Source organism: Schistocerca cancellata, chromosome 1, assembly GCF_023864275.1.
Source record: "Schistocerca cancellata isolate TAMUIC-IGC-003103 chromosome 1, iqSchCanc2.1, whole genome shotgun sequence".
NCBI lineage: Eukaryota > Metazoa > Arthropoda > Insecta > Orthoptera > Acrididae > Schistocerca > Schistocerca cancellata.
In genome coordinates this window covers 1,261,710,894-1,261,733,820 of record NC_064626.1, presented here as the reverse complement: position 1 = coordinate 1,261,733,820, position 22,927 = coordinate 1,261,710,894, and the positions used below count along the sequence as shown (strand labels likewise).

Sequence of the window (22,927 nt, the reverse complement as noted above, 5' to 3'; positions counted from 1 at the left end):
TCAACACTGATTGCAACGGTACCATCTTTCTATGCACCAGGAATTGCATGGCGATCACTTTGAATGTGGTGTACAGTTCTGCCACTGGGCACAAGAGACATTACGGGACGATGACAGATTTTTTGCACGCGTTCTATTTAGCGACGAAACGTCATTCAGCAGCAGTGGTAACGTAAACCGGCATAATATGCACTATTGGGCAACGGAAAATTCGCGATGCCTGCGACAAGTGGAACATCAGCGACCTTGGCGGGTTAATGTATGGTGCGGTATTATGGGAGGAAGGATAATTCGCCCCCATTTTATCGATGGCAATCTAAATGGTGCAATGCATGCTGATTCCCTACGTAATGGTCTATCGATGTTACTACAACATGTTTCACTGCATGACAGAATGGCGATGTACTTCCAACATGATGGATGTTCGGCACATAGCTCGCGTGCGGTTGAAGCGTTATTGAATAGCATATTTCATGACAGGTGGATTTATCGTCGAAACACCATACCATGGCACGCACGTTCACCGGATCTGACGTCCCCGGATCTTTCTGTGAGGAATGTTGAAGGATATTTGCCATCGTGATCCACCGACAACGTCTGACAACATGCGGCAGCGCATTGTCAATGCATGTGCGAACATTACGGAAGGCGAACTACTCGCTGTTGAGAGGAATGTCGTTAAACGTATTGCCAAATGCATTGGGGTTGACGGACATCATTTTGAGAATTTATTGCATTAATGTGGTATTTACAGGTAATCACACTGTAACAGCCTGCGTTCTCAGAAATGTTAAGTTCACAAAGGTACAAGTATCACATTGGAACAACCGAAATAAAATGTTCAAACGTACCTACGTTCTGTATTTTCATTTATAAACCTACCTGTTACCAACTGTCCGTCTAAAATTGTGAGCCATATGTTTGTGACTATTACAGCGCCGTCTCTCACAAAGCGAAAAAAGTGGTCCAACTAAAACATTCATACTTCTTTACGTACTACACGAACATGTAATAAAAATGGGGGTTCCTATTTTAAAAAACGTAGTTGTTATCCGTTTGACCTATGGCAGCGCCATCTAGCGGGCCAACCACAGCGCCATCTGGTTTACCTCTTCAAGCTAGAAGAGTTTGGTTCTTTGTAGTTTTTTCGTTTGACGCTTATTTCGTGGGATATTTGGCCCGGTCACGATCAATGGACCACCCTGTATAGACATAAAACAACCACTAGTTATTATTAAATTAGAATAAAAGAGAACTTAGATGTTAAACAGAGATAGGCCATATTTGGGTTTACAGTCATAAATTACTTTGGCCATACATTGCTAAAATGCAGTTTCTTAGCAGAAAACAAATACATTTTATAAATAATTACGTACTCTACAAGACATTCAGATATCAGTCTTTAGTAAGGAAATCTGTACGAAACTGCCCATTGAGTTATTTCTTAGATGACGCTTTTCCAGAATTCACAGCATATTTCTTTTTCTTTTTTGTTGGGGGAAAAGGATTTGGAAATGATAAGGGAAATATTATGTAAAGGGTTAAATGATTTTTTAAGATTATTCTGGAATATACAATATGATAAATGTGGGGTTTTGGCTATCCGAACAGTCACCATAGATAATGAAGAAAAAAATTTAACAACAAGATTTGAAACGTCCCCTTTGAACATTGTACATGACTGTGCTTAAACTGACACACAATATTTTTTTAGTGCAACGCAGTCTGACTTTCAGAAATCCCTACAAAGGAATGGCCCTGACTAACATTAACCTGTACCTTTCACAAATCACTTACCTCACAAAAATCTTCGTTATTCAAGTTACTGCAATACAGCGAGCGCCACTACTGCCAGCTTAATAGTCATAATATATATAGCAGTTCATGACAAATTTCAAAACTCCGCCATTTCTCTCCCCACATCCACCACTGCTGGCGGCTCACCTCCAACTGCGCAACGCTACGCGCTGTTCACATCCAGCTGCCGCTGCCCAACACTACAATGGCAGACAACAATGCAAACTAGCTACAGACTGCACACAGCACAGCCAGTGATTTTCATACAGAGCGCTATGTAACGTTGCCAATAAGAAAACATAAACAGCCTACTTACATAGCCCCCATGCTCCCCACAAAAAATTTTACAAATTGTTTTGGGGAGTGGCCAATAATGATTTGATAAAATTTTTCATAATTACAATAACAAAGATATCAAATGCACACACTTATTAATACAATGGTGGTCAAAAGCTAAAATTCTCTCACAGTCCATAAAGACAGTCCTGATCATGCATCACAGTAAAACTGCCGTTTCTTTTATCAAAGTCTGAGCAGTAAAAGACAATGCACACAGAAGTAGTGGATGTCCATGCAGTCGTGAAGAAGTAGTGTTGTCCTTCCAACGGAAAGACTGTGCTGACTCTTGACATGCAGACAGGTAATGGGCCACAACAGAGCAAACCCACAGCAGAGTCATTCGACGTTTTGAAGAAGATTGGTAGGTAGGTCATCACAGAGCAGACCCACTCTAGTCCTGGTAGAGAGTATGGTATTGGTGGGTCATCAGAGATGCAGACCCACTGCAGTGCTTGTAGAAATTGTGGACAGGCCCACTGTAATCCTGGTAGAGATTGTGGTATTGGTGGCCACCAGAGGTGTAGACCCACTGCAGTCCTTGTAGAAATAATGGTATTGGTGAGTCAGCAAAGCTGTAGACCCACTGTAGTCCTTGTAGAAATAATGGTATTGGTGGGTCATCAAAGGTGTAGACCCACTTCAGTCCTTGTAGAGATAGCTAGCAGCCATCTGTTGCGACTGTGCAGGTGCACAATCACCATCGAAGAGTCTTGCAGAGAATATAGCAAGTCCATAACCACCACTTGTGCACTCACAAAGTTTTTGGAATTGTCCTCAGAACCAGCAATGCTGTTATCCAGTCCCTGCTGAATTATTAACACACGTGCAAACACTGTCAGTCCCTACTTCTCACATATTGTCCATATACTATGACCAACAGAAATGTGTGCAGTGAAATGTAACTTACAAGTTACTTAATTTGATGAACTGGTGTCAATTACAATATTATAACATGAGAATACAATTACAAAGGTACAAAATACATCATTAAAAACATAACAATACAGATAACATTTGTAGTAATACAGGCTTTACAAAAAAATCGAACTAACATATACAACAGTGTTACAGGAATTATGACATAAGTAAATACATAAAAGATCAGAATAACTTTTGAAACATCAACTTTACATATGAGCATTAAGACAAAACAGAATAAATAATGTCTAATCATATTTACAAGGTAAATAAAATATTATTAAAGCCAATTATATTTCAGGATAACAGTATTCCTCATCATAGTGAATGTAGCTTAGTATTAGAAGAAGAAAAAATTCTATGAAACTACACAGAGACAGGAAGAAAACAAATACACAAGGGTACACAAACACATAGTGGGATAACAGAAAAGGAAAGGACAGGGTTTGTTTTCAGTGTAACGTTTGGTACTGCAGTCCAACCCAAAACTTCATTCCATATATCTTTCGTCTTATTTCAACCTTTGTTTCCACCAAAAAAATCCTATCCAAGCATGCTTTCTGTATTCTGTTCATATCCTCTTTCAAAAATAGTTTTTCTCCACTGTACACTACTTTTTTGATCAAACCTTTTTTGTATTGCTTCTCAATGCATTTCTTCCAATTCATCATAACTCATTCTCTTATATAGTCTACCCCCTCTTAAGCTGACTTAAATCTACTGAGCTCAGATATATATACCAAGGGATGAGGCAATGCAGCAGCATAAACCAATTAATACAAACGGCAATGACAAAAAATTCAAATTGGCAAAGTAAGCAACAATATTACAACTAACATGCAATGAGCAGCAAATAAGAAAAATAAATCAATAATAAACTGGCTTAGCACAGTAACACAAAGTCAAATTCAGTAACACTATGCCTGGCAAATAGCAGTAACTTATACCTAAACATGACAAAGCTCAAGCAGAAAAAATATTACAGTAAAAATGGCCATGTTTAATACCTATGTCACATCTTAACACTAGAGTGATGCATCACAATTTATTCTACAAAAGAAATTACCAAGTACTTGAAAATAAAATTATATATGCAGTTATTGTTATTAGTCCCTTCTTATTGTTCTTTCCATTCCAAGAGGTCCTTTTTCAAAGAATGTGGATGAGGAAATAATTATTTAATAGATCTGTTGACAGAAAGTGTTCACATTAGCAAATGCATCTAAGTTTATTTTATAAAACTAATGCTGCAACACAGCTGGAAAACAGATACCAAATGAAATAAGCAACTATCTAAAGCAAAGCATAAAAATATCATTCAATAGTCACGTGACATTTCATAAGTTAGTAGAAATTCTCTCAACTCTCGTAGAAAGACGTTTGTCATAATCAGGTATGCAGATGTAAGTATCTTTCCAAGTAATAAACGTGTCGTATTTGTGATGCTATCTCTAAAGGAATGTCAATGGCGAGGATAATGGCCTCTTTTTTTTTTCTCCACCTAATGGCTTTCTTTTGTCAGACGACTACCTCTCAGCTGGGCGCCCAAAACGCATTACGTCAAGATCACTTACCTTTCTTACTGAAATATTTATGACAGCAGTTTCTGCTACAGTGACAGTCTCATATAAAAATATTTCACAGGTCAAGAATTTGCGTTACAAATCTGTAGAAACAAAGTGCTATTGATATAACAGAGTCCAAAAAACTTTCGTCGGCATTGTAATACATTCACGCATTTACATACATTTCATAACTCTTAAAGTATGATTCTTGGTTTCCAACATCCTTTTTCACAAGTCAGAGTCCCTAACCACTATTCATTACTCCTTACCTTATTACACATATATATATATTCGTCGACATGTCAATCTTGCGACGACACTTCAATATTTCATCATAATAAATACATAGCATAATCAAATTCCTCATATAGCATCAGCTTATTGATCATAAACATACCGCAACAGCATAATACACATAGTCATCGTAATAATAACATCATAACACCTCAGTCAACTCTCAAAATCGTCGTAGCTTCCTCCAATAATTAAAAAAAATTCTCTGCTCATGTCAAAAGTGTCATCTGCCTCAAACGTACTTTAAAAATCGTGATCCCATACCATATATATCATTCAAAGTTCTCATAATATCACAATGGCTCTGAAAAAATATGAAAACTTCACAAAGTACAGACAAAATACAATTTTGCTAGTGTGAAGTTATCCAACGGTGTAATTACGTAAACATCTGTCACTGTCGTAGTAAAAAAGTTTGTCTCTCTCAGTTAAATGATCAGATAGCTGTGTAATTTATGTATTAGAGAAATATGGTACCGATGTGTAAAGTTGTATAAGCAAATACCATATTAGCTAGGGCTCCTTGTGCTTGCCAAACACATGGTACACAAAGTAAGCGTGTACCCCCCCTGAGGATTAATGTAATTATACCTTCAGGTGTTACAGGTTACAGCAATGGAATGAAATGTATCACGGAAAACCTTTGTACCATTGTACTTCAAATATCTTTAAAAATAAATGTTTTAAGTACAAAATTAATCACTGAAATGCGTGTCCTGTAGCGCTAAATGTGTGTCTTGTTGTAAGATAATCTCTGTGGAAGTGTCATAGTTATCGTCCTCCGAAAGTTAAGTTCTGCAGAAGTCAATGTACTTACCTCATGATAAACAAAAGTGAAATGCAGTGCGTATAGATATCTTAGTTATTACGCTTATTGTTGTGATGATGAAAGTACTGTGCTGTAACGTATTGTTGTGCTACGGAAAAGGCTGTCTCATTGTAGCTATACCACAAAAGTTACTACTAAAACATGTTTTATTTCCAGAATAATACAGAAAACCTGTGCAGATATGAAACAGAAACATCGCAAAAGCAACATTGTAAATTGTCACTCATTAGTAGCGTCGTGATAAAATCGTGTAGCTGTCACATAAACTAACCACTGTCTCATCTGGTATCTCACAGAAAGTACTTTAAATCCAGAATGTATTTTCAAGTAAACCAAAATGTTGCATTAGAATCTCATTAGCAGTACCAGTATATGTTCTAAGTATGTGAGCCTTATAGTTGTTACGTAATCGTGCAACTAACAAGCAAGAATGTACACACACAATAACACTGTGTCGTCTGTTCGCAATAACAATGCATTCGTAATTTCTGTTCAAATAAGTTCTCTTGGTTCTTGAGTGGATATTGAACTTCAAAACATTGTTGCATGTTAACAGTTTCTCAGTGTGACAAATTGTACAAGTAGCGTGAAGTGAAAATTGCAAATACCAAGTTAAAAAGCAGATTATCTCTCAATGAACGGTTTTACAAGTGAAATGTGGTGTAAACCTTTACTCTTCCTAGTACGCAGAGTTTCAACTTCAACGCAATTATCATGTGGTATACGTCGGATTCTGTAAGGTCCATTGTAAACTAGAAAGAATTTGTGACTCAAGTGTTTCTTCTTATGTGACAATGAATGAGCTTTAATGAGAACTTTCTGACCAATATATAATTTCTTTGCATTTGCTTTACCGTGTAGTTTTCTCCTTTTGTCTGCTGCAGATTTTATATTTTTAAGAGCCAAATCAATTATGTCTTTGTGTCGAAGTTTACGTGTATTCGGGAAAGGTACAAGCTCTCTGATTCTGTTCGGTGGTTCTTCATTCTTTAGTACAAGAGTAGGTGGTAAAGCAGTGGAATCATGAGGCATTTCATTCAGCACATTCTGAAATATGTGTAAATATCTGTCCCAATGCTGATGATTTCTGTGACAATAAAGTCTGCAAAGCTTATTGATTTCTTTCATAATCCGTTCAGACGGGTTACAATGTGGTGAGTACAATGAAATAAAAACAGGTTTGATTTTATGATTCCGAAGCATGCGTGACCAAACAGCAGATCTGAATTGCGGTCCGTTATCTGAAATGACTTTACTAACGTGTCCAACTTCACGTAAGAAATTTTTAACAAAGGCGTTGGATACAGCCGTCCAGTGGAGTGAAAGAAACAAATTTTGAAGTAAGTTCAACAGCGACTATAACGTACGAAAATCCATTCGATGTTCTGACAAGGGGTCCCAAGAGATCAACAGCAGCAAATTCTTTTAATTTAGAAGGAATAATAGGAAACAACGGAGCACGATGTGAGATAGTAGATGGTTTCGCCTTTTGACAAAGTTTACAAATAGACAAGACTCTTCGAATTCTCTTTTCCATATTGTTAAAATAACAAGTCGTTCGAAGAATATGATAACATTTTCGTGGGCCAAAATGTGCATAGCTGAAATGAATGTACCAAATGAGCTTATCAACAAAATCCTCTGGAATGCAAAGTACCCATAGCTTGTCATCAACAGTGCAGCGTTTGAAGAGTATGTTGTTTCTAACCAGGTAATAATGCCGAATCTGAGTGTGTGTCTTTTCATGCCATTTACTTTTGATGTCTTTCCAAATCGGATCTTTATCTTGTTCATGAGCAATGTCCTTTAAAGATGTGGTGATGAAGTTTTCAAAGGTGACTTTCTGAATGTAAAGAATACTGAAATTTTTCTCAAGGTTGCCTTCTGTGTTACTTTTCTCAAGCCCAGCCGGTGCACGTGACAGCGCGTCCGCAACAATGTTCTCCTTGCCGGGAATTTAGACTATTGTGAAGCGGAATTCTTGCAAAAACAATGCCCAACGTTTTAACCTGCCATGATTTAATTTTGAAGACATAAGAAATTGTAATGCACAATGATCACTGTATACTTTTACGTGCTTGCCAGAAAGAAAGAAACGGAATTTGTTAAATGCCCAAACGATAGCTAAAGCTTCTAATTCAGTAACGGAATAATTTTTTTCAGATTTTGTTAGTACTCGGCTAGCAAAAGCAATGGTTTTCTGAACTGTAGTGTCATTTTCTAAGGCTTCTTGAAATAAGTGGGCACCAAGACCGACTTTAGAAGAATCCGTGCTAAGGCAGAAATCTTGTGACAGATCTGGATGAGCTAGTATTGGCGCGTGAAGTAACGCTTCTTTCAAAGAATTGAATTCCAACTGTGCTTGTTCGTCCCAGTTCCAAATAGTATTTTTTCCAGTGAGGGAACAAAGTTTTGGTGTAACTAGAATTTGCATATTCAGAAAACGACGGTAAAAATTTACGAGACCTAGAAAACTGCAGACTTGTCTTTTTGTGGATGGAACCGGAATGGCTCTGATTGCTTCTAACTTTTCAGGATCCGGCTGAATGCCTTCAGAAGAAATAATATGTCCCAAAAACCTCACCTTTGACCTACCGAATTCAGACTTTTCCAATTTAACTGTAATTCCAGATTCTGCAAAAATACGTAACAAACTGTTGAGGATGCGATTATGTTGTTCCCATGAAGCTTCTGCTATTAGAATAGCGTCCACATATAAGGTGATGTGACGTTTTAAGAACTCAGGTAGTATGGAATTTAGCCCGCGAATGAATGCTGCCGAAGAAATGTTCAAACCAAAAGGAAGTTTCCGAAACTGATAACAAACGCCGAAACAAAGGAAAGCTGTGTATTTTCTACATTCTGGATGAAGTTCGATCTGATAGAAGCTGGATCTGAGATCAATGGAAGACAACACTTTTACACCATTAAAATTTTGAAGAAGTTCTTCCATCGTCTGCAGCCTGTCTGTTTCAGGAATAATGATAGTATTGATTTGTCTCGAATCTAAGACAAGCCTGATCGATCCATTTTTCTTCTCAACAACATGTAACGGATTGTTGTATGAGCTTACTGCAGGCACAATAATGCCCTCGTCAAGCCTAGATTGTATTTCTGTTCTAATACGGTCCCTATAATGTGCTGGAATTACGTATGGTCTAACACAAAATTTAGTATGCTCACGAACACGAAATTGGTATTGAAGTCCCTTGATTGTTCCTGTTTTGTGAGTAAAAACTGTGGAATGTGCTAGTAAAATCTCAAAAAGGTCCTGCCTATCAGTGTCATTACAATTCTCAATTGTTTGAATTTTATTCTGAATTAACTCATTAATTTCAAATATGCTGTCGATATCATCCCTGTCAGTACTTGCAGAGTGATTATTAGTGTCTAGTCCTGTAGAAAATTCCGAACTGTTGTCTAACAGAAGGTAAAGCCGATTAATTTCCTTATCATGGTTTGAGAGCCAGTCTTCAAATTTCAAAGCTATTGACTTACCATCTTTCTCTAAACTTATTTCAGCATCGTGAAAGCTTAAGATTGCTTTGTATTCATTCAAAAAGTCTACTCCCAGTATAATTTCCGTCGACAATTATGGAACAATAAGAAAGTTCATAGAGAAGCTGTGGCTTTGATAAAAGAATTCTAAGTTTGTTTGTTGGCGTACATCTACACTTTTTCCAAAGATTGCACCTTGTAATTTAATCTTATGTAACGGAAGTGTGGGGCAATCGTTCGATTTGTTGCATTTGCTAAAAGCTGTTTCACTAATTACTGAAATGGGACTGCCAGAGTCAAGTACTGCCGTAAATTTTACGTCATTTACAGTAATGTGAATCACAGGATATGCAATGTTGTTATGTTTTACATCGCGTTCCAGGAGTAAGATGTCCCTAATGTCTTCCATTTTTACGTAATTACTAGCTACGGCAGCTGTGTCGTCAGTTTCATAAGTACGTTTTGTGGCTGCCAGTGGTATGAGTCATTGCCTATTGTGTCTTTGTTGGCGCGCGTCGTTATTGGGATTTGGAGACCTAACTTCTACAAATTCACCGTGTCGAGAGGGCTCTGCTCTGTTTGAATCCCGCCAGTTCTGATGCAATTCAGGTCTGTCATTACGATCATATCGTCTGTCATCATCTCGGTAGATTCCATAGTTTCTTTCTTGTCGGTCACGTGGTGGAGAATTTCTCCCTGAATCGTAACTGCGCGCTGGACTGTTGCGTCTAAAGTTATTCTGTCTCCCTTGATAATAATTATTTTTGTTCCCATATTGTCTGTTTCTCTGATTGTCTCTGTGATAGTCATGACCGCGGAGAGGTGATCTTTCCCTGTAATTATTACTACTCTGCCACTGGTTGTCATAAGGGTGGTGTCTGTTTCGGTCACGATTTACATTGAAAGAATAACCTTGTCGTATATTATTTCTGTCATCGCGGAATTGTGACGGATGTGATCTGTAATTGTTTTGCTCCTGTTTTCGCGTTCCGCAATTGTCAGTGTCAATTTCCAGTTCTTGTAACAGTCCCTAAAAAGCTTCAATGTCGTCTTTGCAATGTCCTGCTAAAATAATATGTCTCAAATGTTCAGGCAGTTTGATTAAGCAAATGCGGATGAGTTCTGAGGGGCTGTATGGGTTTGACAGGTACTGATTCTTGTGCAACATGTCTTCAAAATATTTCACAAGACTGGAAAATTCAGATTGTTCGAAATGTTTCATCATTATGATGCTATTCTTTACTCGGTCTTGTGTAGCTTGAGACCAATATACTGAGAGGAAGGCATGATAAAATTCTCCTTCACTGTGACAATCGTGAATGACCGATCGCATTCTTACAGCTGGTTCATTCTCCAAGTAGCCACACATAAATTCTAACCTGTGCTCCAATGACCAGTTGGGAGGAAAACAATGAGAAAATAGATGAAGCCATGCTTGTGGATGAATGTCGTTGGCAGAATTCTTAAACGTTTTGAATTTACGTTAAGTAATGAACAGCTTATAGTCAAAATCATCATGTCGGCGAGTCGCATGTCAGTCATTGTTACGTCGTGTCGGCGGTTCCATCTCAAAATTCGGTGCGCCTTGCCAATTTCTTTCATAATTTCCGAAGTGTCCTGTGTTATTATTTTGTGGTTGTTCCGTATTTCTATGTCCCTCTTCCCGTACTGGAGCGCGAGTGTCCTCTAAAATATGTAATTCTTGTATTACCTGCGTCAACTGATCTTGTACTTCCCGGATTTCTCTTTTGTACTGTGTATTGATTTGATTTTGATTTTGTTTGAATTTTCTAATTTGTTCATACTCTTCTGTGTCATTAAAGACTACTGGTTTTGTGTCATTCAGATTATCATCTACCTTCATAGATAAATTATTTAGCTGATCCGAAAGTTCAACTACTTTCTCTGATAATGAACTAATTTCCTCCATGTGTCTTTCTGAACCAATTTTCAGAGTATCTACTGTATCCTTTAAGTTTTCTTGAGTTTTTGAAAGTTGCGTAACCAAATCGGTAGATGCAACTGAGTCAATTTTAGCTTGCAAGGTCTCATGATTTTCATGAACAATAGTTTGCAGTTCTTTTATGGCTGCTTCATGATTCTGTAATGCATTTTCATGACGCGAAAAAATAGGTTGGAAATGCTCACAAATTTGTGTTTTTACGTCATTACAGACTTTCTGACATTTCGATTCAATGTTATGTAACTCAGCAGTTAAATCTTCACGTGTTTGTTCGAGAGTTTGTTCCAATGAGTCTAACTTTTGAAGCTTTTGCTGTGTTTGTCTCTGATTTTGTTCCATTGTGTGTAACTGTTGCTGTGTTTGTCTCTGGTGTTGTTCCATTGTGTCTAACTGTTGCTGTGTTTGTCTCTGATTTTGTTCCATTTGTTGCATTAATTGCAACAATAATGTATTAGTGTCTGGAATCTGTTTCTCTATGCTTTCCGGCAGTGCATTTGCACCAGCAACAATCACATTTTGACAAGCAGAAAATGTGTCTTGACTTATTTGAGAAAACGGTGAGGACGCAAAACCTGAATCTACAGTATTTGCAAAATTGTGTCCTATCATTTCGGATTCCTGAGGCGAGCTGTTGCCGAGCGATCGATCGATAATGCTTCCCTGTTCACTAATTGTTTCACTGCCTACGCCATTGTTTGGCGCCCGCTCCATTTCCCTATGCACAGTTACCAAATTACTATGTTGAACATTAGTTAATTCATTACATGGTGGCGCTAACACACTACTTTCGTCATCACTGTCATTTCTCAGTTTACTTTGGAGCCTAGTATTACGTTTTTCACACGCCATTATTGTCACAATATTTCACACAACAACACAGAAAAATACAATTTGAAGAGCAAAAATAGAGGAATACATTAACATAGCACTGAAAATAATATCTAGTTAATTGCAAGCACAGCTGCGAAATACTTGGTGCAGATCTACATGCGTGCCACAACTGTTTTACTGTACAACAATGAAAGACTGCAACTACAAAGGAGATTCTCAATACAATGACGCACTAGCAATAAACAAAATCTACACTAATTACACAAACTACAAGTAAAAATCAGAAGATTCCAGTGAGGTATCCTAGGCTAAGGGTCGACATATGAAACATCCCCTTTGAACATTGTACATGACTGTGCTTAAACTGACACACAATATTTTTTTAGCGCAACGCAGTCTGACTTCCAGAAATCCCTACAAAGGAATGGCCCTGACTAACATTAACCTGTACCTTTCACAAATCACTTACCTCACAAAAATCTTCGTTATTCAAGTTACTGCAATACAGCGAGCGCCACTACTGCCAGCTTAATAGTCATAATATATATAGAAGTTCATGACAAATTTCAAAACTCCGCCATTTCTCTCCCCACATCCACCACTGCTGGCGGCTCACCTCCAACTGCGCAACGCTACGCGCTGTTCACATCCAGCTGCCGCTGCCCAACACTACAATGGCAGACAACAATGCAAACTAGCTACAGACTGCACACAGCACAGCCAGTGATTTTCATACAGAGCGCTATGTAACGTTGCCAATAAGAAAACATAAACAGCCTACTTACAGATTACGTTATGAATCCATAGATATGAAAATTAAAAATGTTCTTACGTCCCTTCTTCAAATGATTTTTACACCTCTTCAACGCTGCATTGACACGTTGCTTTTTCCCTCCATCATTATTGGTGTCCTTGCAGGTATTCAAGTCGACCAAACATTTATTACGATATACTTTCATGAACTAATAAACAAATATTGAAACAACATTTTAAAAATGTTCCGAATATATTTTCACGCAAAACCTTTACGTAATACATTCACAAGGTTAATAACACTTGGCGTGCGTACATTTTTACACAAGTCATCATATGCGTCTAGTCTCTTACAGATCTCAGTACAGACGGACACCTACCAATTAATTAGTGCGTGCTGGATTACTCATTAATAATCATCTCTGGCCTCCCTATCCTTTATCGTTGTCACAGATGTTGTCTCTATCTAGCGGCCAGAGAGCACGTCTTTTAATCAATCAAAAAATTACCATCACACATTGCTAAAATGTAGATTTTTTTTAACGGAAAACAAATTGATTTTATAAATAATTATACACTCTACATGACATTCAGATTTCAGTCTTTAGCACGGAAATCTATAAGAAATTGTCCACTGAGTTATTTCTTATATGACACGTTTCGCAGAATTCACATTATATTTCTTTTTTACGTAAGGTTTTATATCAAAATATTATCATAAGCTTTACGTATTGGAATCTTGAGGGTATTCGCGTACGCAATCCTGTGTTTTGGATAATGAGTTATTTTCTCATGTTCATCCCATAAGTACCGTACGCAATGGAATATGGATAGAATTGAAAGGTTCTCGGTTTACAACAAGGGATGACATCAGACACTATCTTATCAAAGGCACCCGGACACCTATTACTGGACGTCAGTATGGGGTGTGTCGACCCTTCGCCTTTGAGGCTTAATCTCTAATCTAGTCAGGTATCTGAAAGTCTGTGGAGGAATGGCAGCCCATTCATGCTCAAGAGCCGATAACACAGAAAACAATGACGCTGGACGCGGGGTCTGGAGTCAAGTCGACGTTCTAACTCATCTCATAGCTGTTCCACCGGGCTTAGATCGGGACTCTGGGCTCGCCAGTCCATTTCAGAAATTTTGTTGTCTACAAACCATTGCCTCACAGACGCTGCTTTATGACATGGTGCATTGCCACGCTGATATTGACATCATCTCCGGACTCTTCCTCTGCTGTACGCAGTGCAAAATGCTGTAAAACGTGTTCATATGCTTCTGCATCCAGTGTTTTCTTAAGTGCAGTAAGGGAACCACAAAAACTTGCCATGCGTCCTCCATACCTCACTGTTGGCACTGCACCACACATGGTGTCAGTTAATGTCCTCTGGGCATTCAACAAGCCCAGACCCTTCCATCGTAGTACCGCAGGATACAACGTGGTCCATCACTCCAAATGAATCGTTTCCAGTATTACACTGCCTTTTTAATCACCTACGCACTGCCGTTGTGCTAGCTGGACTGTGGTAGCAATTTGGAGCTCACGAGTGATCCCTTGCACTGATTTCACGCGACGTTTTACAACCACCCGCCACAATGGTCGACGATATTCCAGAATTTGAAACACGAACAGCTGCTAGCATGAGTTTCTTAGAAGAAGATACCTTAGGGGTTGCGAAGCAACCCAAATCGCTTGATACGGGCAAGTCTTCAGGTCCAGATTGTATACCGATTAGGTTCCTTTCAGATTACGCTGATACAATAGCTCCCTACTTAGCAATCATATATAACCGCTCGCTCACCGATAGATCTGTACCTGCAGGATGGAAAATTGCGCAGGTCGCACCAGTGTTTAAGAAGGGTAGTAGGAGTAATCCATCGAACTACAGACCTATATCATTGACGTCGGTTTGCAATAGGGTTTTGGAGCATATACTGTATTCAAAATTTTTGAATCACCTCGAACGGAACGATCTATTGATACGTAATCAGCATGGTTTCAGAAAACATTGTTCTTGTGCAACGCAGCTAGCTCTTTATTCGCACGAAGTAATGGCCGCTATCGACTGGGGGTCTCAAGTTGATCCGCATTTCTAGATTTCCGGAAAGCTTTTGACACCGTTCCTCACAAGCGACTTCTAATCAAGCTGCGGGCCTATGGGGTATCGTCTCAGTTGTGCGACTGGATACGTGATTTCCTGTCAGGAAGGTCGCAGTTCGTAGTAATAGACGGCAAATCATCGAGTAAAACTGAAGTGATATCAGGTGTTCCCCAGGGAAGCGTCCTGGGACGTCTGCTGTTCCTGACCTATATAAATGACCTGGGTGACAATCTGAGCAGTTCCCTTAGTTTGTTCGCAGATGATGCTGTAATTTACTGTCTAGTAAGGTGATCCGAAGACCAGTATCAGTTGCAAAGCGATTTAGAAAAGATTGCTGTATGGTGTGGCAGGTGTCAGTTGACGCTAAATCGCGATAAGGCTGTCTCAACTAAGTACCTGGGTGTTAAAATTACGAACAATTACAGTTGGAAAGACCACATAGATAATATTGTGGGGAAGGCGAGCCAGAGGTTGCGTATCATTCGCAGGACACTTAGAAGATGCAACAAGTCCACTAAAGAAACAGTTTACACTACGCTCGTTCGTCCTCTGTTAGAATATTGCTGCGCGGTGTGGGATCCTTACCAGGTCGGATTGACGGAGGACATCGAAAGGGTGCAAAAAACGGCAGCTCGTTTTGTATTATCACGTAATAGGGGAGAGAGTGTGGCAGATATGATACGCGAGTTGGGATGGAAGTGATTAAAGCAAAGACGTTTTTCGTCGCGGCGAGATCTATTTACGAAATTTCAGTCACCAATTTTCTCTTCTGAATGCGAAAATATTTTGTTGAGCCCAACCTACACAGGTAGGAATGATCATCAAAATAAAATAAGAGAAATCAGAGCTCGAACAGAAAGGTTTAGGTGTTCGTTTTTCCCGCGTGCTGTTCGGGAGTGGAATGGTAGGGAGATAGTGTGATTGTGGTTCGATGAGCACTCTGCCAAGCACTTAAATGTGAATTGCAGAGTAATCATGTAGATTTACATCCCTGTGTGTCAGTACATGAGACCTTCCTGGTCTTGGTTCAGCTGTGGATGTACCTTCGCGTTCCTAGTTCACAATCACATCATCAGCAATCGAGTTGAACAGCAGCTTTGGAAGGGTTGAAACGTCCGTGATGGAGTTGTTACAGAGGCGACATCCAATGACTTGTCCACGTTCGAAATCACTGAACTCACCTTACAACAGCCTCAGTGGCATTGTAGCGAGAAGGAAGTACTTCTCTGGGCGGTATCACTGACCTGGTGTCTCGCTGCTTCGGTAAGTCCCTCGTAGCACAGTAGTAGCGCCCAGTCGCCAGGTTACATGTAGGTGGTGATCCTGCTGAACTGGAGTGTTTAGGGATGCCAGTTGTTAATTGTCAACAACGTTTGTACCATACTTGTTTTAATAGAGAAACTCCATTGTCACAGACGTCACAGAATCAGCATTTGCAATATGGCGGCTCTTGACTACGCTGTTATATTCGACCCTTTACACACTTTAACACCGTTTTCTGACTTTACATCATGAGAGACACTGCCCATGACGCGTGGCGTTCTTATAACTAATAACTTCACTTTATATCTTGTTTAACATCTGAAATATGCACTCGCGACCGTTCTTTTAGAGCCGCCCCGGTTACTCGACCGTGCGTTTTGCGTGGCTCCTCTCGACTAACTCGCCCTGTCTTCCCGAAGGACAAGAGAGACCCCCCCCCCCCCCACTTTCTCCCTCAGCCAATAAGGACACTTCTGTCGTTTCCTACTTATATACCATTACAAAGAGTATTTAAAAAGGGGCTGCCTGGCGGCCGATCCATCGTCTCGGGTAGTTGACGTTCAGGTAGTAATGGACAGATAAGTGCCAATGTGGTGGCGCTCCATCCTGCTGAAATATGAATTGTTGTGCTTCTTGTTCGAGCTGAGGGAACAGCCAATTCTCTAACATCTCCAGATACTGTAGTCCAGTTACAGTAGCACCTTCGAAGAAAAAGGGACCAAAAACTTTATTGGCTGAAATGGCACAGAAAACGTTCACCTTAGCGAACAAATTTACAACTAAATGAAACTTTATAGCTCCCTTAATTCGCCGACAGATAGTGCTTAGCTCTGCCTTTTGTCGTTGCAGAGTTTTAAATTCCTAATGTTGTGGTATTCTTTTTGAATCACCCTGTATATCTCCGAACCTTCAGCCAATGGGCGTTAAGATCGCTGTTGTTAGGCGGATCTGACGTCACGTTTGCGGACATTGTGACGGAAGTTTGTCTCGGAACACCGTCTCAGATGGTAAGATCCTACTCCCGAGTAGTCGGATCTTGTCCCTACTAAGGTTGCACAACATTGCCTCCTATGATTTCGTCACTAATGCTCCTTGCCGACGCTTAATTGTTAAATGTACATGTAGCCTGGCTGCTACTGACCATTCCCGATCACATAAATGTGCCTAATACTCGGCTTAAACACGTGAAGGGAATACACGTATGCATTACAACCTGGTCGACCCATACCGCTGTTACTGCTCTCTACTGACAGCACAATACTCCCCACCTCTTTTTATATTGACGGGTCCGCCTCTCACGACATCCGAGTTAAATACACGTGTCCGGATATTTTTGACAAGGTAGTGTATAAAAAAATATATCGCAGTATTACCGGTATCGGTTTTCAGATAAACATGACAGCAAGTGTTTCTTCCAGAACTGTGACGTAACCAAAGCCGGTTTAAAGTTCCAAGGGACGGCAGCGGCCTCTTAGGGGCGCGAAACGCAGAGGGGTCCCGGATGCTCCCTCGGTGCAACGTTTGTATAAAAAGAGTACCACAATTAGTACTGAAAACTGACGCAGTTCAAAGTATACGATAATAGAGGCGAAATGGTTCCAGTATAGATGAGTCTTCAAACGAGTCGTATGCGAAATACGGTATTGAAAATAAATAGTGCATATTGCTTTATTATCAGTACTGGACATAATAGGAAACAAAACTGATTTTATGATATCATAAGAAAAGAAGAATAAAGAGCACAAATTCATTTACATTTGACAGACACAAACAAAAAACAAAAATAAAACCTTACAGAAGATTAAACTGCAAACACTATAGTTTCTTATCACTATCATCCTGCATAAAACATTGTTTATGAATCAATTGGCCCTCCTCATACAAGATGGCGCACGAAATGTGTTACCATTTTGTTTTTCAATATAAACTTTATTGTCAATACAATCTGAAAGGAACATATACTACAATGAAGAGCTGTCCATGGAGATTTGTTCTAACTCAGCACATGCTCAATATATCCACCATTTCGTTTCCTAACTTCCTTCAAACGAACACTGAAGTTAGTGATCACCCTACGGCACATGTCTTCCGTAATTTGACTGCAAGCTTGAAGGATAAATCTGAGCTCATTTAAATCACGTGGACGTTTCAGCAAATTTTTTCCTTTAGATACCCCCAAAGAAAAAAGTCTCATGGATTGAGGTCTGGACTACTGGGGGGGCCAATTTTTTCCGTCATTGACCGAGCGAGGTGGCGCAGTGGTTAGCACACTGGACTCGCATTCGGGAGGACGACGGTTCAATCCCGTCTCCGGCCATCCTGATTTAGGTTTTCCGTGATTTTCCTAAATCGCTTCAGGCAAATGCTGGGATGGTTCCTTTGCAAGGGCACGGCCGATTTCCTTCCCCATCCTTCCCTCACCCGAGCTTGCGCTCCGTCTCTAATGACCTCGTTGTTGACGGGACGTTAAACACTAATCTGCTCCCTCCTTTTCCGTCATTGAAGCGACCTGGAAACCTGAGTCAAATGATCCTCATGTCGAAATGCTCGTGTAAAAACTACAACACAGTGTTTGCAGTATGTGGCCTTGCTCCATCTTGCATGAACCACTGCGTGTTGAAGGGCAAGGCAGTAGCTAGAAGCTGTGGAATGAAGCTATTGCGAAGCATGCTCAAATAACGCTCGCTGTTCACAGTTTCTTCAAAGAAAAAGGGTCCACTAAGTCCGTGACTGGAAATTGCTGCCCACACTGTAATCCTCGGAGCATAATGTTGTCGTTCATGAAGCACTTGTGTGTTTTCAGTGGCCCAAAAAGCGTACATTTTGTTTGTTAACCATACCGTCTAAATGAAAATGCGCCTCGTCTGAAAACCAAACGTTGTTGAGAGTTTCTTCCCTATTCTCCACCCATTGCGCAAACAGTAGTCTCTGCTGCTTGTGTTCTTGAGTGAGCTTCTGTGCACAGGTCATCTTGTATGGGTACATATGGAGGTCACTTTTAAGAATTCGTTGAACGGAGCGTCTGGATATTTCCAGTTGCACTGCTGCCTTTCTACACGATTTCCCGGGACTTCTCTCTACAGAAACTCGCACCGCTTCAATATTCTCCGGCGAACTAACAGGGTTAGGCCGAGGTCGCTTAGCTTCCAATACTGTTCCCTCCTGTACAAATTTATCGTACAACCTGTGGATGGTCTTCTTGCAAGGGACCCATCGTGTGTTAAAGTGATGTCGAAAACGCCTCTGAGTCACAACTAGGCTTTTCGTTTCATGAAAAAGTAACACAATTGCCGGTCGCTGCTGTGTCGTCAGTCTTCCATTGCTGCTTACTACTCTCCTAGCGGCAGTATCGTGAATTACACGTCATTTCGTAACTCATTTATTTCTCCAAGCTCTGCTGGTGCAGCTGTAGAGATCCCAGCGGGATATCTAATGTGCGTCGTAAATTGTGAAAGAAACAATTGGTAACACATTCCGTGGGCCTCCCTGTAATTGGAGACGCTTTTGAATGTGGTTACGCACACTTCTTACGAAACTGTCCAGATAAGCCTGTGGAGTATTGTTCCATTCCTCCACAGCAGCCTCTATGATGCACTTTACTGGCGCTGGTAGGAGAGACGATTGTAAACCGCTCGTTTTAGCATGCCTCATGCATTCTGAATGCAGCTGAGATTTGGAGAGTATGGAGGCATCCGAAATATTCTGTGCTCCCCTAGGAATTTTTCGCAAGATTTTGGCGATGAGGGCGTTGTGGTCCATCAGCGTGAATCCCGCTCCAGTATGTTCACAAATGGAGTTCGCACGGATGTCGCCCCGATACAGTCACATCAGTCATCCGCACACATATTGGCAGAAGGTTTATGCTGCGGCCATACGTGATTCCACCCCAAAACATGAGTGAACCGCCTCGATAACGGGGGCAGTCCACGATACGGTTAGGGTGCAAAGGCTGTCATCATTCCCTCCACACACGAATAGTACTATTGTCAGAGTGGAGACTGACATGAGTCTCCTCAGGAAAGAGCGTCGTGTCCGACTGCTGCCTAGCCCTCAAAGAGTAACTTAATGCCAATGCGACACGAGCCGCTCTCCTAACCTGACTTAGAGGAGGAACGTTGAGAGGTCACCTGGCATGTAATCCATGCTCAGGGAGCCTATTTCGTATCGTTTATGTTGACAACGGCTTAGAATTCCCGCCGTAGACGAGTGGCACTGCATTGAGGGTTTCCGTTTGCTGTTATACGCAAATATTGGTTTTGCACGCCTTTCGGATTTCTTCCACGGCTGCTTCTGTGATGGTCTTCAAGTGGTCCTGTAACTAGACACTTGTTCCAGGTTCTAGAGACATCACTTTGATTCACAGTGACATTAGCTGTGACGTCCACATTTCTTATTCCCTGCTCCACTGAAGTGATTATATGGAGCGTTTGATCGTATGTTATTGTTGTCCGAAACATCTCTCGTAACGATACACTACACAAGTACTGCAATGTTCATAGGTGACACGGTTACTATAAACTTCACATACTGCCTCCTCACGGTAGAAACATGGACTGTTTCCGCTATAATTACATCACAAACAAACTAATATATTGATGTCATAACGTATTTCTGAATCAGAACGTTCAGCAGTAAAGTTTCAGTAATGTGCAACACGTATTTTGACCACTGTAAGTACGAACGTTTTTTTTACGACCCACTTCTGACTTCACTAACCTATGAAGTATTTTGCTAGTGGTATAAACGTATTCCAAATGTAAACTTTTCGACCTAGTTTCCAATTGACTGGATTGAAAATTCAGCCAAGACCAACGTAACAAGAAATACAAAACTGATTTCGCATACTACAGTGCACTGCACACTCGTATCTATGGGAGGAGTTCCATGTGACAGCCTCGCATTTGGATGGAATATTGCACTCGTCCCCGCAGTGAGTTACGAATTCTTTCAACACTCCAAGATTATCTCGAAAATTTTGACAAGAGTGCATAGTTCGGTGCTTCAGTTCTGCAACCATACCGACGGGACTGTTGTACACTTCACTTTTCAGATGACGCCAGACCTGCTGCCCAGGGCAAAATTAGCATTAATGGCTTGCGCGTGCCACATGTACTTGGAGGTACCTCCCAGCATAAAACATATTATTCCTGATACCTATAATTATTAGTCAACAAATGAAGTAAATACTGACGTAATGTTGTTCAGCACACTGTTCTCAGTCACCAATAAAAATATCGTAATATTAATGAGTGAAAATGAAAATTGAAGCAGCGGTTTTCAATATTGGTTATACAAGGAGGCCAGTGAAACTTACATAATTCGTAAGATACTTTGCCATAGATGTGCATAAGAAAAAATCGTGCATGTACGTATCCGCTAAGAGCGATAAATGGAAGTAGATGTTTCTCTATTCGTAACTCTGATACCGTCTCAGTCATGCATTAAAATCTCCAATACGTGACCATCGATAATTGAAGTGCCGCCAACTTCTGCCCTGCGTTGAGATCAGTTGCTGTAGTAGAAATAACACACGGGAGCCAGACCATTCTAGGGAGGTTCATGTTTACTTGGTTCATTTGCAGCAACACACATTTACCAGGCGGCTACAGTGATGTCAGCAGCGCTTTGGTTTGGCTCTGAGCACTATGGGACTCAACTGCTCTGGTCATAAGTCCCCTAGAACTTAGAACTACTTAAACCTAACTAACCTAAGGACATCACACACAGCCATGCCCGAGGCAGGATTCGAACCAGCGACCGTAGCGGTCGTGCGGTTTCAGACTGTAGCGCCTTTAACCGCTCGGCCACTCCGGCCGGCGATGTCAGCAGTGGAAATCAAAACATCGTAGTAACGAACTCTGTAAGTAACGTTGTATTTTGGCGCCGTTGTTTCGCTTACTTTTCTGTAAGACTAATTTTGTGGCCATTCGCCATTGTTCCCAAAAAATTTTAAGCAAGTTCCTAAATTTTAATTTCATTTTTTAATAACTACGACTTCCGACTTACCTTATTATATTTGTTTTAGGCTGTGGATAGAAGCGGAACGCTAACAGTTCGAAATGAAAGGCGCAGAGATAGTCAGACACAATTTTTACATAGGGAAAAGAAGATGACTGTCGACATTCATAACAATAATGCATCTGTTTTACTGAACAATCATTATATTAATACCTGAACATGGAAAATTCAAGTACCGATTTTTAAAATTAATTATACAAGGAGACCAATGACACATAATTCGAAAGTACTTTTCCATAGATGTGCACAAAAAAAAAATCGTCTGTGTCCATTGCTATTAAGAGAGGCAAAAGGAATTACACATAAGCACACGATAAAAGTTTTCCTCTGTCTCTCACATTGCCACCAACTTTTATCAAGCGTACCGATGAGGTGCTATTGAGAAATGACGCACGAAATTAACAACGTTTCGTGTAATAGCAGTTTAGGGACTTACATGTTTAAACGTTGCAGATGGTTGATTTCCAATAACATAAGCTGAATGGGTAGCTACACTGCCGCAACTGCTAGGTCGTTGATGTTGTCAGCAGTGGAAAACGAAGTTTAATAACGAAGTCCTCGGTGGCATCAAACGCTGTTTATTAGCGTCGGCCGGCCGCGGTGGCCGAGCGGTTCTAGACACTTCAGTCCCGAACCGCGCGACTGCCACGGTCGCAGGTTCGAATCCTGCCTCGGGCATCGATGTGTGTGATGTCCTTAGGTTAGTTAGGTTTAAGTAGTTCTAAGTTCTAGGCGACTGATGACCTCAGCAGTT

General features: G+C 40.4%; 1 protein-coding gene across 1 annotated transcript in view; it reads left to right on the top strand.

Annotated features, from left to right (window-relative positions):
- Positions 1–22,927, top strand: part of LOC126144870 (Down syndrome cell adhesion molecule-like protein Dscam2) — a 549,485-nt gene that overhangs the window by 241,431 nt on the left and 285,127 nt on the right. The window lies entirely within an intron of this gene.